Source organism: Lithobates pipiens, unplaced genomic scaffold, assembly GCF_037356315.1.
Source record: "Lithobates pipiens isolate NorthernLeopardFrog02 unplaced genomic scaffold, aLitPip1_a1.2 Scaffold_16, whole genome shotgun sequence".
NCBI classification, from domain to species: Eukaryota; Metazoa; Chordata; class Amphibia; order Anura; family Ranidae; genus Lithobates; species Lithobates pipiens.
Window position 1 is genome coordinate 335,383,237 of NW_027507748.1, and position 16,973 is coordinate 335,400,209.

Below are 16,973 nucleotides of genomic sequence, written 5' to 3' on the forward strand. Positions count from 1 at the left end.
ATGCTGAGCTGTTACTGATAACAAATGCTCATATCCAATCAGTGAGGACCTGCTACTTTAGCCGCTAAATAAATTACAAGGCGAAAAAAAGGACCCTGAATTTCCTAACATATAAATATATAGCATTAATTTTGACTGAAAAATATAATGAAGTCCTAAACTGCCACAAACCATTTTTATGGCCTGTTTACATTATGAGCTGGTTCTATCTGTATATTTGAATCCGCAAAGAATAAGGAAACGCCTTACTAGGAAAAACACATATGTTGCAATTCTGCTAATGCTAAAAACTAGCTATATTACTGATCCTCTTGCATTGATACTTCAGACACTAAAGGATAGATACGTATGCTGGTGCATTCATCATGCATGTACAAGCAAATTGTGTGCTTACATAAGAGAATAAGTCTATCTAGAGCTATGAGACCAGATTTTAGGAGGAGACATTACCAAAAAAGTAGAAGTGCTTGACTTTGTGTAACACATAGGGGGGTTCGTTACGAAAGGCAAATCCACTTATGCAAAATGCACTTGAAATTGCACTGAAAGTGCACTTGGAAGTGTAGTTGCTGTAGATCTCAGGGGGACATGCAAGGAAAATTTAAAAAAACTGCATTTTATCTTGCACATGATTGGATGATAAAATCAGCAGAGCTTCCCCTCATTTCAGATCTACCCCTTAGATTTAAAGTGACTGTACTTCCAAGTGCACTTTCAGTGCAATTTCAAGTGCATTTTGCACTTGTAGTTTACACTTGTAGTGCAAAGTGGATTTTCCTTTTGTAAATAACCCCCGTTTTTTTAATTCATATTGGAAAAAAAAACAATCCCAATAAATGTGTGTTTATTTAAAATAATTTATAATATATTTACATTTTTCTATTTCGACAGATGTTTGAAGACATTGCAGATTTATCTTGCTTGCATAAAATGGACTGATTTAATTACCCACCTCCTATGTGATTATTATAAGATGTACCTCATATTTTGGTCTTGTTTAATCAGTGCATAATTCACAGATGTTTTATAAAATTCTTAAACATTTTAAAAATCAACATCAGTCAAAATGTTCGGTAATCATAAACAATTAAAAACGGAAAAAATGCATATTGCTGAAAGCTTTTCAATAGGGATTAAATACTTACCTCCTCTCCAATACTGTCCTATTCAAACTCTGCGATTCAGCACTGCTCATCTTCTGGGGTGAAGAATAGAATAATGAATAAGCAGACGCCAATATTTTTTGTAAGTGTGCTTATTCGTATAATATTATATTGTATACTGTGATAGGATAGCATAGTACTATGATAGGATCAGGACACCAGCACCCTTGCCATTGAACAAAACAACACTGCAGGGACTATTTTGTACTCTGTGCACCCCACAGAGTAAGCAGGTACCAGTATTTTTGGGGTGATATGCTGCCGCCCTGTGCCTCTCCCTGTAGTGATATTGTATTATGACAGGGAGAGGTGGAAGGCAGCCAGATATCACCCCCCTGGAAACCTGCTAACTTTGCGGAGTGGACCACGACTAAGTACAAAATAGTCCAGCTATCGGAGACTCCTCTCCTGGCTAACTGTGCACTGTTTTGTGGTCATTGTGTGTATTTTTTGTTTTTTCTACTAGGCCCGAATGAGAGATCTATTGTTGCTGCTGGGGGGTTATTGCTACTGGAAGACACTATTGTTGCTATTAGAGAAAGCTATTCTTTCTGTTGGGGATCTATTATTGCTGCTGGTTGACCTATTGCCACATGGGATCTATTATTGCTGCTGGTGTCTATTTTTGTTGATGACAGTGAGGTTTAATGTTGCTGTTGCAGTTTCTGCAGTAACACACTCTAAATATTAATGCACAGGAGTAGGCTGTAGGGTATAAAGGCTGGGTGTATTTCGGAACCTGTGCATCACAGACCTTGCATACAGCCTGCTGCCAGCTTAATGTTGAAATCAAAAGCAAGCTGAAATACACAACACATCCAGAAATGTATGAGTACAGGCACATATGCACTAAACAGTCTGCTTTTGGGGCATACGTCCCTGTACACATCCATCCCTGTATGCAAGTACCACTAGTATGTACCTAAAAAAGTATATTGCTACTGTGGATTTCAGCCTGGCATTGATTTCTATAGTCTGTTAGGAGGTGGATAGGGGTGAAAACAAGTGTGACACCTATTCTGTGGCAAAAAAAATAAAACCACTGGATACATTTTTTTGTAATATGATAATTGTATGATATGAATACATTATATAATAATACTATGATAGGACAGTACCCTCTGAAACAGCACCTCTTTCATGCATGTATGCTTTTGCTTATGTGATATTCAAGAGGCAAGCAAATTTCTAGTCTGAATGATGGCCAGTGTCAGTATTCCCGTTGGCAGGTGTGCAGTTAGCTTGCCTGGCACTGGGAGGCTCTGATGCCATTATAGCATGCTATGGAAAAAGCTGTAATCATGTGTTAGCTCCCCTTCTAGAAAAGTCCCTCCTCATTGCTGCCATTAGTGTACAGTAGTTAGTTCCCATACAAATGCCAGTATGTGTGGGACCCAGGGTAGATAGGGCATTGGAGAGGGGGACACTACAAAGCTGTTATGATATACTCTACTGCAGAGCTGACCTAAAGGGCCGTTGCAGGGCTGAAGTCTCAGGCGAGGTGGTACAGAGCATGGGAAGATTAGCGGTAGTCGCCATGTCTCCTCTACATAAGGCTTTGAAGTTCTGAACAGAGTCCTCCAATGTAATTAATAGTGGAAGCCTGGGAATGAGTGTGCCATCTGGGAGCATGCCTGACTGGAGCTATGGAAGGGACATTGGTAAGTGAATGGTATAATAAAGAAAGCACCTTAATCCCACCTGACCCTCAGCTGTGGGTCTGGGGACTTGGTAATGGAAGCTTAATGCTGTGGACTTATATGTAGAAAAGTGGTACCAACTCTGTGGGGAGGAATGAAGGTGTAGAGGGAAGCTGGCTGAAGATTCAGCTAGAATTGCAATGTGATATGTCAGAGAAGGTTTACAGTAAAGTCAGAAAAATGCATCTATGGTTGGACATTCCCTTATTCTTGAATATTAGGACCTCTGGCCAGGGATGTCACCTCAGGCTAGGATTTTGACACAAGCATTGCTCTGCTAGGAGTAAGGATTGCCCACTACTGAAGGACTGGCCTGAAAACTGCAGCAAAAATGTATGTATAAATTAATTGCTTATAAAAAAAAGTAGTTGGGGAGGGATTCAGGGAGGGAGGAGAGGGCAAGGGTGCCCACATGAAAGCTGTAGTTGAGCTTTAAAAATGTTATAAATAAATAAAAATGTAGACTTATTTAAAATGTTCTTATCTATATTCCCATCGCACACTTTCCTGGATCACAAGGCTCATCAGCTATGGGTGCTGTAGCTACTACCAGCTGGATACTGAATACATCACGGATCAATGCACATACTCGCTAGCCAGAATGATATGCAACAAAAGCTTTGACTACGTTTGATGTAAATTTGATTTGATCCATAGTGTGCTGATGAGTATGTCCATTGTTCTTTAAAATGTTTTCAGCCATTTGTATAACTTAAAACTTTTAATCAATGTTATATTATTTTTCTTCATTCAGTAGATCCGGTCAGACACCTAGAGCGGTAGCTTGAATCTTGTGGCCCCTGATGCAAAAGTCATCCCGGGCCCTCCCCCATTACCACCTGCTGCTTCCACCATGCACCAAGATATTCCCATTATGCCCCAATATATTCCAAGAGGTTAAAGAGTTATTTCAGATATTTATTTACATATTGAGAGGGATTCAAAATTCAAAAGAATTTGTAGAAACTGTCAATTTTGGCATAGTTCTCCTTTGCACTGTAAAGGGGAATCCTGCAAACTCTGATGTAAAGGGGAAATCTGAGGACACTGATTTAAGGGGGAAAGCTGGGCATGCTAATGTGTGTGTGTGTTGGGGGGACTCTGGTGACCACAGACCATCTTCCACAGAGTGAATACCTTTTTATACCTTTATATCAGTGACTCAGGTCTCTAAATCGGAGACCTGAGTCCCATTCCCTTCACAGTGGGACCTCTTGGCTGGAGCTGTCATGTCACTTATGCTGACCTCCATAATTGCGGGTGCAGGGCACTGTTTATTTTCCAACTCTGAGTCCTGGGGTGCTCCCCCTCCACCTGCTCCGCTCCTTGCATTCAGACTTGCATTTTGGAATAGTCGCCAAGAACCATGACATCACCATAATCACTCCAGTCTGCCTCAAGCCCACCCTGAACCCAAGCACCATTCAGCTGCCTGAACTGTGCATGCGCAGTTGTGAAACTGACCCATGGCCATATATATATATATATTATATATATTATATTTCTTGATCATACATCACGGGGCACAGGAGCTTCATTACATAGTGGGTTATATAGGCACCTCTGGTGATTGAACACTGGTTAACCCCAATTAAGGAGAATTCCTCCACTATATAACCCCCCCCCCCCATATGGGACGCACCTCAGTTTTTTCGCCAGTGTCTTTGGTGGTTGGTCACGTAAAACATGTGCTATGAAGAAAGCTCTGTGCAGGTCCCTGCGGGGGCCTAAGGGCTACAACAAACCGGATCCATATCTCGGGCCGATATTTGACTCCCAAGATGGTATGGTACCTGGGCCTCGTCAGCAGAAGAAACAAGGTTTGGCCTGAAAGTCCTCTCCTATTGGAAGACTGGGCTCTGGAAAAACCAGACTTGGTGTACTGTTTACACAGAGCGCACGAAAGTTTCTGGCAGAGTCTTTTACATGGTCCAGGTAGGAGGCTCTTCTGAGAAAGAGCCCCAGATAAACCTGAAGGTTGGCTAACACTGCCCGCCGTGATGGGTGAAGGCTGGAATTTGTCTGTTTCAGCAATTCCTGCGGCGAGGACAGGTAAGGGAAGTTAATTCTATATATATAATAATATGATGGATTTCTTCATTTTGAGTAGTTGTATGTCTTACCTGGTTTCCACCACTAGAGGGAGTAAGAGCAGCCTGATGCATACTTACATGCCTTTCAGTACACACGCTCAGTGAAGCCTAGTTCTCCAGCTGTCTCACGTCTCCACTGCAGTCCCTGCCACAATAGAGGTAATACAGGGGTCCCACGTAGTCTGGGGGTCCCACGCAGCTCCGATGGAGTTTCCCTTTCCCCCCTGGATTCCGCTGTCCTCATGCATGCACGCGCATGTGTGCACGCATGCTGGGCGCGCTCCTGGATTAATGGACGAGGGGGGAGTGTGGTTGTGAGCCGTGCATGTCAGTGTGCACGGTGCTGTACTGCGCAGGCGCCAGGTGGCAGTTTTAAAAAGCCCAGAGCATCAGGGGGCTGTAAGTGGAGACACAGGAGCTGTGGGCAGTAAGCATCCCAGGGGATTGGATCCAGGCAAACCTTAGACACCTACTCAGCATCAGGTTGTGCAGATTAAGCATATATATATTTATTGTGAGACTTTAAGCACAACAGTGATTGCACTTTGTACTAGTACCTCTGCTTTGTGGCTTAGGACTATGTCTCCTCGTAAGAGGGTCTCAGGGGGAGGTAACAAGAGCACTGCTAAATCACGGCCTAGGTCCAGGGGTTCTAAAAGTGCCTGTAAGTTACCATCCCCCCCTGCAAGACTGGAGCCAGCCTCTCAGGATGAGTCAGAGCCCCTGTCAGGTTTTGCAGCCTCTCCTAATGTATCAGCCCCGGTATATGTCACTGAGGACTCCCTTAGGGCTTCATTGGAGGGTTTTAATGGGAGAATAATGAATTTTATTTCTGCTTCCCTGAAAGATAGCAGGAAAAGGGGTAGATCCCCTCCCTCTGCTGAGATTCCTCTCTCAGATGATTCTTCTGACAAGAGACAGGGATCTTGAGCAGTCGGAGGAATCAGAGGAAGAGGAGAGAGTCCCCTCCTCCCAGGCGCTCAGAAAACAGGTGCGGTATTATACTGAATTGGTGCGTACCACATTCAGAATGCCTGCTGCTGAAGTCGCTACGTCCTCTGTTTCTTCCCTGGGAGTCAGGAAAGCCCCACAGACTGCCTATTCCTTCCCAATTCATCCCTTAATGGATAAATTGTTGTATGAGGATTGGGGACATCCCGATAAACTGTTTGCTCCTCCTAAAAGGTTTTCTATGCATTATCCTCTGGAGGAAAGTTTCACCAAGAAGTGGGGGGTCCCATCTGTTGATGCGGCTGTTTCTTGCGTGAATAAAAACCTGACTTGTCCCTTGGATAATGCGCAGGTATTTAAAGATCCAACTGATAAGAAGCTGGAAACCTTATTAAAAGCCTCCTATTCCATGACTGGCGCTGTAGTGCAACCTACAGTCGCAGCCGTGGGGTTGTGTCAGTTCCTCAAGGAACAGCTTAAGCAGATGCTTGGGCTCCTTCCCAGTGAGGAAGTAGAGAATTATGCAGAAATAGCTCATATTCTGTGTTTCATGATTGATGCGATTTTGGTTTCTGTCCATCAAGCATCACGTTTGTCTCTCCTGTTGGTATACATGCGAAGGGCCCTATGGCTAAAGAATTGGGCAGCTGAGCTGTCATGCAAGAAGCATTTGATTGGGTTCCTGTTTAAAGGGGAACGTTTGTTTGGAGAAGAATTAGACAAGTTCATCCAAAAAATTTCAGGGGGTAAATCTACTCTCCTTCCAGTCAAAAGGAGCAAATGTCCTTCATTTAGGCGTGCTCTCTCTCCCGGAGCTTTAAGCTCTAAGCAGTGGCGACGGCCTTCTCAACCCTCCTCTACAGGAAAGGCTCAGGGCCGGGCCCAGGGGCATAAAAAGACTTGGGGACGAAAGCCTGCCAAGCAGAGCCCAAAAGCTTCCTTGTGAAGGGGCGCCCCCACTCGGCCGAGTGGGGGGAAGGCTCCTGCAGTTTGCAGGAGCCTGGTGGGAAGAGATCCAGGACAAGTGGGCAATCTCTTTGTATCTCTGGGCTACAGGCTAGAGTTTCAGGAGATTCCACCTTCTCGCTTTCTAAGGTCAAGGATCCCCAGGGATCCAGTAAAGCAAAAACCGCTATTTCTGGCCTTAGATCATATACAGTGGTGTGAAAAAGTGTTTGCCCCCTTCCTCATTTCCTGTTCCTTTGCATGTTTGTCACACTTAAGTGTTTCGGAACATCAAACCAATTTAAACAATAGTCAAGGACAACACAAGTAAACACAAAATGCAATTTGTAAATGAAGGTGTTTATTATTAAAGGTGAAAAAAAATCCAAACCATCATGGCCCTGTGTGAAAAAGTGATTGCCCCCCTTGTTAAAACATACTATAACTGTGGTTGTCCACACCTGAGTTCAATTTCTCTAGCCACACCCAGGCCTGATTATTGCCACACCTGTTCACAATCAAGGCATCACTTAAATAGGAGCTGCTTGATACAGTAAGGTCCACCAGAAGATCCTTAAAAGCTACACATCATGCCGAGACCCAAAGAAATTCAGGAACAATTGAGAAAGAAAGTAATTGAGATCTATCAGTCTGGAAAGGGTTATAAAGCCATTTCCAAAGCTTTGGGAATCCAGCGAACCACAGTGAGAGCCATTATCCACAAATGGCGAAGACATGGAACAGTGGTGAACCTTCCCAGGAGTGGCCGGCCGCCCAAAATTACCCCAAGAGCGCAGCAACGACTCATCCAAGAGGTCACAAAAGACCCCACAACAACGTCCAAGGAACTGCAGGCCTCACTTGTCTCAGTTAAGGTCAGCGTTCATGCCTCCACCATCAGGAAAAGACTGGGCAAAAATGGCCTGCATGGCAGAGTTCCAAGGAGAAAACCACTGCTGAGCAAAAAGAACATCAAAGCTCGTCTCAATTTCTCCACAACACATCTTGATGATCCCCAAGACTTTTGGGACAACATTCTGTGGACCGATGAGACAAAAGTGGAACTCTTTGGAAGGTGTGTGTCCAAGTATATCTGGCGTAGAAGGAACACTGCATTTCATAAAAAGAACATTATACCAACAGTAAAATATGGTGGTGGTAGTGTGATGGTCTGGGGCTGTTTTGCTGCTTCAGGACCTGGAAGACTTGCCGTGATAAAAGGAACTATGAATTCTGCTGTCTACCAAGAGATCCTGAAGGAGAATGTCCGACCATCTGTTCGTGTACTCAAGCTGAAACGAACTTGGGTTCTGCAGCAGGACAATGATCCTAAACACACCAGCAAGTCCACCACCGAGTGGCTGAAGAAAAACAAAATGAAGACTTTGGAGTGGCCTAGCCAAAGTCCTGACCTAAATCCTATTGAGATGTTGTGGTATGACCTTAAAAAGGCCGTTCATGCTCGAAAAACCCTCTAATGTAACGGAATTAGGACAATTCTGCAAAGATGAGTGGGCCAAAATTCCTCCAGGACGCTGTAAAAGCCTCATTGCACGTTATCGCAAACGCTTGGTTGCAGTTGTTGCTGCTAAGGGTGGCCCAACCAGTTATTAGGTTTAGGGGGCAATCACTTTTTCACACAGGGCCATGATGGTTTGGATTTTTTTTCACCTTTAATAATAAACAACTTCATTTACAAATTGCATTTTGTGTTTACTTGTGTTGTCCTTGACTATTGTTTAAATTGGTTTGATGTCCCGAAACACTTAAGTGTGACAAACATGCAAAGGAACAGGAAATGAGGAAGGGGGCAAACACTTTTTCACACCACTGTACTATCCCAGGGGGTGATAGTAGAAGTGGACCCAAAAGAATAGGGTTCAGGGTTTTACTCAAATCTCTTCACCGTTCCGAAGCCAAATGGAAGTGTCAGACCTATCCTCGATCTGAAGGATCTGAAACGGTTTTTACGCATCCAGTCCTTCCGAATGCAGTCAATCCGCACTGTGGTCTCCTCCCTGCAAGGGGGAGAGTTTATGGCATCAATAGACATCAAGGATGCATATCTCCATGTGCCAATTTCCCGCACACCAAAAATTTCTAAGGTTCGCGGTAGAGCGACGCCATTTTCAATTTGTGGCCTTGCCGTTCGGGCTTGCTACGGCCCCTTGAGTCTTCACAAAGATTCTGGACCCTCTCTTGGCAAACCTAAGAGCTCAGGGTATAGCCGTCGTGGCTTATCTAGACGATTTGCTTCTCATGGAGAAAACAGTAGCGTTTCTGAACCACAGCGTTACCAGAACGCTAGAACACCTGGAACGCCTAGATTGGATAATAAACCTAGAAAAGTCGTCCCTACAGCCTGCCACCAGGTTGGAATACCTGGGTATGATCATCGACACCACCCAGGGCAAGGTGTTTCTTCCAAGGCCAAAAGCCTTGGCCATTGGGGATCTGGTGTGCCTAATTCTGGGCAGGAGATCTTCCCCCATTCGATTGTGCATGAGACTGTTAGGGAAAATGGTCGCCTCCTTCGAGGCCGTCCCATTCGCCCAGTTCCACTCAAGGCCTCTGCAAAGATTCATCCTTGCAGCTTGGAACAGGAAGCCCCAATCCTTGGATCTTCCTATGCATCTATCCCCAGGGACACGCAAGAGTCTCGTCTGGTGGTTACAAACCAAGAATTTGCTGAAGGACAAAACTTTTCTTCCTCTTCCATGGAAGATTATCACGACAGATGCCAGCCTGACAGGCTGGGGAGCAGTGTTGGAGGAGACGTGCTCGCAGGGGAAATGATCTGCGATCAAGAAGCTATTGCCCATAAATGTCTTGGAGATCAGGGCAGTTTATATGGCTCTCATAAAGTAGTCTTACAGACTACGAGGTCTCCCTGTTCGGGTTCAGTCCAACAATGCCACAGCAGTGGCTTATATCAATCACCAGGGCGGTACCAGGAGTCGGGTTGCGCAAAAAGAGGTGAATCGCATACTTGTCTGGGCAGAAAAGCATGTTTCGTGTCTTTCTGCAGTCTTCATTCCAGGAGTGGAAAATTGGCAGGCGGATTTTCTGAGCCGCCAGCAGTTGTGCCCAGGAGAATGGGCTCGGCACCCGACGTGTTTCGGAACATATGTCACAGGTGGGGTACTCCAGACGTAGATCTGTTTGCATCCAGGTTCAACAGGAAACTGGACAATTTTGTGTCAAGGACAAGAGATACACTTGCTCAGGGGTCAGATGCTCTGACAGTTCCCTGGGATCAGTACAATCTGATCTATGCCTTCCCTTCTGTCGCGGTTCCTGGGAAGAGTCAAGAGGGAGACAAAATCGGTCCTTTTGGTGGCCCCGGCTTGGCCCAGGCAACTGTGGTACGCAGAGATCATGAAGTTGGCAGTAGGCAGGCCATGGATCCTCCCTCTCCGGCTAGATCTGCTCTCACAGGGTCCAATTTACCATCCTGCTTTACACAGTCTGAATTTGACGGTTTGGCTGCTGAGACCCACATTCTGAGAGACCGTGGCCTTTCGGGGTCAGTCCTTTGTACTCTGGTCAATGCCAGAAAGCCGGCCTCCAGGCTTATTTATTACAAAATCTGGAGGGCATATTTTTCCTGGTGTGAACTCAGGAAATCGCATCCTAAAAAGTATGTCATTAGCAGGATCTTGGCCTTTCTCCAGTCAGGCCTAGAAATTAATTTGGCCATAAGCCCTATCAAGGTGCAGATTTCGGCCCTGTCAGTGTTTTTTTTCAGAAACCACTTGCATCGCATTCCCTGGTGTGGGCTTTCATCCAGGGGGCCATGCGGATAAGACCGCCAGTCAAACCTCTGGTATGCCCATGGGATCTGAATTTGGTTCTCTCGGCTTTGCAGGGGCAACCATTTGAACCTTTGCATCTGGCTTCATTAGTTCTCCTGACTAAAAAATTGGTTTTCTTGGTAGCCATATCCACGGCTAGAAGAGTATCAGAGCTAGCAGCTCTTTCCAGCAAGGAGCCGTATCTAATTATTCATAAGGACCGGGTGGTCATGCGTCCCAACAGGTCCTTTCTACCTAAGGTGGTTTCGGGATTCCATTTGAATCAAGATGTAATCCTACCATACTTTTTTCCGGACCCACAGTCCGCAGAAGAAGAATTTTTGCACACTTTGGATGTGGTTAGAGCAATCAGTATATATCTTCAAGCAACTGCTCAGATAAGGAAAACTGATTGCTTGTTTATTTTGCCAGAAGGCCTTAAGAAGGGCCAGGCGGCATCAAAATCCACTCTCTCAAGGTGGATTAGACAGGTTATTTCTCAAGCCTATAGTGTTAAAGGGAAAATCCCTCCTTTTCAAGTGAAAGCGCACTCTACTATGGCTGTAAGTGCTTCTTGGGCAGTGCATCACCAGGCCTCCCTGGCTCAGATCTGTAAGGCTGCAACTTGGTCATCAGTCCACACATTCACCAGATTCTGTCAGGTGGATGTCAGAGGGCAAGAGGATATCGCCTTCGGGCGCAGTGTACTGCAGGCTGCAGTTTAGGTCCTCCGGTCCCTGGCGGTCTATAATTATGATCTGTGTCTCCCTCCCCTCAATCTGAGCATTGCTTTGGGACATCCCACTATGTAATGAAGCTCCTGTGTCCCGTGATGTATGATCAATAAAATGGGATTTTTATATACAGCTTACCTGTAAAATCCTTTTCTTGAAAGTACATCACGGAACACAGGGCTCCCGCCCCTCTTGGGTTTTACGTGCTTTCTTATTGCTTTGCTACAAAACTGAAGTGCCTCCCATATGGGAGGGGTTATATAGGGGATGAATTCTCCTTAATTGGGGTTAACCAGTGTCCAATCACCAGAGGTGCCTATATAACCCACTATGTAATGAAGCTTCTGTGTCCCGTGATGTACTCTCAAGAAAAGGATTTTACAGGTAAGCTGTATATAAAAATCCCATTATATATTTTTGTTTTTTTACAAACTGTCCATAAATGTACGGGTGGTTGGCAATCCTGTATCCTGGTAATGACACATGTCTCCCCCCCACATTTATAACAAATCAAATTCCTCCCCCACCAAGATGTTAACAGGGGTTCACCCCCTCCTGTTAAGGCACATGGCCTGCTCCTCCAAGTAATGACAGATGTCCCCCACCTCAAGTTAATGATAGGTGCCCTCCTCTTGGTAATTACACATGACATGCCCCCCTCCTTGTAATGAAACATGTCCCCCCACCCCTTCTCCTCCTTGTTGTCATTTGTCTTTCTGGTATTTTAACACATGAACACAGCTCACTCTACATTGAGAAATGTTGGTCTGAAAATTTTATTGACAGAGGAACTTGCAACAAATGAGCATGTGAATTCAAGCAATCTTTTTAAAACACATGCAGACTTTTAGCCGTCGTTGTTTTGTGAATCAGGGTCTTAGTATGCAATGCTTAATGTATAACAGAAGATACACAGCAGGCCATTTAAATTACAGAAGACCAAAATACAGTGGGAATCATTTGTTTTTCTGCCAAAGAACTCATTTAAAAAGAAAAATGCAGTTAGGAGCTACACTTAGAGCTAATATAGCACTGAATCTTGAATTTTGCTGCAGCTCTTCTTTAGTTTTGTGGTACAATTTTGTGTTGTGTCAAGAGACATATTATTTGCAATTTCAGCTCTATACGAAAATGAATTTGGATCTAGTAAAGGAAAAATACTAACCAAAAATATGCTGTTAGCTTAGCAATCAAAACACTTCTACTTACACTAGGTTCTGTAGGGACTGATACATATAGCTTTAGTTTGATTTTTATTTTGTTTATTTTCATTTATCTTACTCTGGAGATCAAAAGATATAATACAGCTCATAACAAAAGCATTTTATTTCCCCTAAAAAAAGAGGGCAGCTGCTGCCTGCATTTCCTTATTTTCTTCTTTGTATTCATGCGAAAATAACATTTCACTGGAAAACAAAAAAGTTTTGTTAAAAAGTAATGCATACACTTGTACTATTATCTGGCTGGGGAGACAATATTGCAGGCTTAGAATCTCCATTTGGCTATACTAAACTGTGCTACCGTCTAAAAGACTTAGATGACAGGCAGTGTGCAGGTCCCCTAAGAACATAGAACTTGTCATGCTTTCCATTCTTCAACCTTTGTAGCTATAGTACCAGGTATATTGGTATAGGACAGTGATGGCAAACCTTGGCACCCCAGATGTTTTGGAACTACATTTCCCATGATGCTCATGCACTCTGCAGTGTACTTGAGCATCATAAGAAATGTAGTTCCAAAACGTCTGGGGTGCCAAGGTTCGCCATCACTGGTATATGTATTTTGGTTGGACTGTGGCAATATAATAGTTAAAAAAGGTTAGTGAATCTTAAATGTTAAGTATTTAAGAAATTACACCAGTGAGACACTATTCAAGAAAAAAAAAAAAGCTTGCAACCTATTAAAGTATAACAATAAATGTGAAAACAACATAGGCTTAAAATGATTTTAAAGGATACTTTCTTTTACTTCACCATCCCAGCCATAGTCATATGATGACCACAGGAGGGATCTCTCATCCTGGGTGGGCATCATATGATGTCCTCGCCGGGCACGCGCATTGGCACCTGAGTGATGCGGCAGGGGCACATGCATGCTGTCGGCGGCTGCACGAGCCACCCCCAGAAGGCAGGGAAGCCCAGGCCGCGATGTCCGCCGGGCACCCGCGATTGCCCAGTAACAGAGCAGGACCATGGATCTGTGTGTGTAAACACAGATCCACGTCCTGTCAGGTGAGAGCAGATCATGTGTTCCCAGTACAGAGAGGAACACTGATCAGTCTCCTCCCCTTGTGAGTCCCCTCTCCCTACTGTTAGAATCACTCCCTAGGTAACCCATTACTTGTAAAAAAAAAAATAATAATAAAAATGCCATAAAATGATCCCCTATTTTGTAGACCTTATAACTTTTACGCAAACCAATCAATATACGCTTATTGTGATTTTTTTTGTTTTTTAACAAAAATGTGTAGAAGAATACATATCGGCCTACACTGAGGAAAAAATTATTATTATTTTTTTTTTAAATGGGATATTTATTATAGCAAAAAGTAAAAAAATATTGCGTTTTTTTTTTTTTTTAAACTTGCTGCTCTTCTTTTGTTTATAGCGCAAAAAATAAAAACCACAGAGGTGATCAAATGCTACCATAAGAAATCTCTATTTGTGGGGAAAAAAGATAAAAATTTCATTTGGGTACAGTGTTGCATGACCACACAATTGTCATTCAAATTGTGACAATGCTGAAAACTGAAAATTGGCCTGGACAGGAAGGGGGTGCAAATGCCCTGTATTGAAGTGGTTTAACTAAAAAATACACTATATTACCAAAAGTGCAAACTTTAATGGCATCCCAGTCTTAGTCCGTAGGGTTCAATATTGAGTTGGCCCACCCTTTGCAACTATAACATCTTCAACTCTCCTGGGAAGGCCATCCATAAGGTTTAGGAGTGTGTCTATGAGAATGTTTGACCATTCTTCCAGAACCACATTTGTGAGGTCAGGCACTGATGTGGATAAAAAGGTCTGGCTCACAGTCTCTGATCTAATTCATCCCAAAGGTATTCTATCGGGTTGAGGCCAGGCTAGTCAAGTTCCTCCACCCCAAATTCGCTCATCCATGTCTTTATGGACCTAGCTTTGTGCACTGGTTTAATTTATCTGGTGGAGCAGGGATTATGGTGTGGGGTTGTTTTTCAGGGGTATGGTTTGGCTCCTTAGTTCCAGTGAAGGGAACTTTTAAGGTGTCAGCATACCATAACATTTTGGACAATTTTATGCTTCCAACTTTGTGGGAACAATTTGTGGATTGTCCCTTCTTGTTCCAACATGACTGCACACCGGAGCAAAAAGCAAGGTCTATAAAGACATAGAGGAGCGTGTTTGGGGTGGAGGAACTTGACTGGCCTGCACAGAGTCCTGTCCTCAACCCGATAGAACACCTTTGGGATGAATTAGAGCAGAGCCTTATCGTCCAACATCAGTGCCTGACCCCACAAATGCACTTCTGGAAGAATGGTCAAACATTCCCATAGACACACTCCTAAACCTTGTAGACAGCCTTCTCAGAACAGCTGAAGCTGTTGTAGCTGAAAAGGGTGGGCTAACTCATTACTGAACTCTATGGATTAGGACTGGGATTAAATGTCATGTGCATGTAAAGGCAAGCGTCTCAATATGGTAAGATAGTGTATGTTCTATTTACCTGATCTGTATAATGATATTGCACATAGCCGCCCTGAACCTTCTAGGGTTCCCCACTGGCACTCTCAACTCTCTCTTCTGTTTCTGCCATCATAGCAAGCTGCTTGTTATGGGGATACACATGCAGGCTTGCTACTGAGTCAGGTTGTGTGCATCCATAGGTGCGCATAGTGTGGCTTGGCCTAGTCCCCCACTCTCTTCTCATAGGTTTACTTCCTTTTTAAGGCTGTATGGTTTTTATTTTGCTGTGCAATTAGGGGATATTCACTTTTAAGCAGCAACTAACGCTATCTCATTATTAGGTTTTTACACTGTGGAGCAGATGATGTACAAGTCTATGGGAGAAATCTAAAGTGCTAATTTTAAAGGCTTATATGCAAGTTATTGTCCTAAAAAGTGTTAGGGAACCTGGGTCCTGCCCCGGGGTACATGTACCAATGCAAAAAAAGTTTTAAAAACAGATGTTTTTTTCGGGAGCAGTGATTTTTATAATGCTTAAAGTGAAACAATAAAAGTGTAATATTCCTTTAAATTTCATACCTGGGGAATGTGTATAGTATGCCTGTAAAGGGGCGCATGTTTCCCGTGCTTAGAACTGTCCCTGCACAAAGTTTCTGCAGGAAAAAAAGTCATTTAAAATCACTCACAGCTATAATGAAAGTCATTGATAAAAAAAAAAAAAAAGCGTGGGGTTTCCAAATACCAGGCCCTTCAGGTCGGGTATGGATATTAAGGGGAACCCCTTAATATCTCAGCTACAGCCTTTGTGCTCCTGTAGTATTTTTTCACTTCACATGCAAAGATACAGTATGTAGGCGATTGGTGTCTGATGGGGCCATGTTAGTACAGAAAACATGGGACAGCTCTATTGTTACATTTACATTTTTTTAAAGCCTGTGTAACTGGAGCAAAAAAGGGTGCATCTTTTGCTGCCATACATTGTGTTAAAAGGTTTCTAAAAGCTACTCAGAAAGTAAGGAGGAATGCTTTGGATGTCCTCAAACAGTTGTAAATAAGTAACAATTGGGAATAGAGTAGGGTGGTAAGCTTTGGATGCTCTCCAAAAAAAGAGAGTAACCCACTAGGAAATAAATAGCTAACATTTAAATATTACAAAATACAAAATGAAAAAAAAATATCTAAATCAAGTTAAAGCAATACAAAAATATTTGCTCGCCATCCTTTTTAAAGTGAAGCTCCACCCAAATGGGGATGTTCCATTTTAACCACTTGCCTACTGGGTACTTAAACCCCCTTCCTGCCCAGGCCAGTTTTCAGCTTTCAGCGCTGTCACACTTTGAGTGACAATTGCGCAATCATGCTACACTGTACCCAAATGCGGTTTTTATTTTTTTGCTAAACTAACAAAAAAAGACAGAAAAAAAAACATTTTGAAAAACTAAAAAACAGTTTTCATAGTTTGTTATAACATTTTGCAGACAGGTCATTTTTCCCCATTGATGTGCGTTGATGAGGCTGCACTGATGGGCACTGATAAGGTGGCACTGATGGGCACTGATAAGGCAGCACTCATGGGCATTGATAGGTGGCATTAATAGGTGGCACAAATGGGTGGCACCGATGGGCACTGATAGGTGACACTGAAGGGCACTGATAGGTTACATTGAAGGGCACTAATAGGTGACACTGATGGTCACTGATGGGTGGCACTGATGGGCACTAATAGGCACTGCTAGGTGACACTGATAGGCAGCACTGATGATGAAGCACTGATGGGCACTGATTGGCAGCACTGATAGGTGGCACTAGTGGGCACTGCTAGGTGGCACTGGTAGCACAGATAAGGCAGCGGTGTCTCTCTGTGTTCGGGACCCATGTCCCTTTGACAGAAGCCGGTGATCAGCTTTTTTTCTCTCTTCACGCTGTCAGCA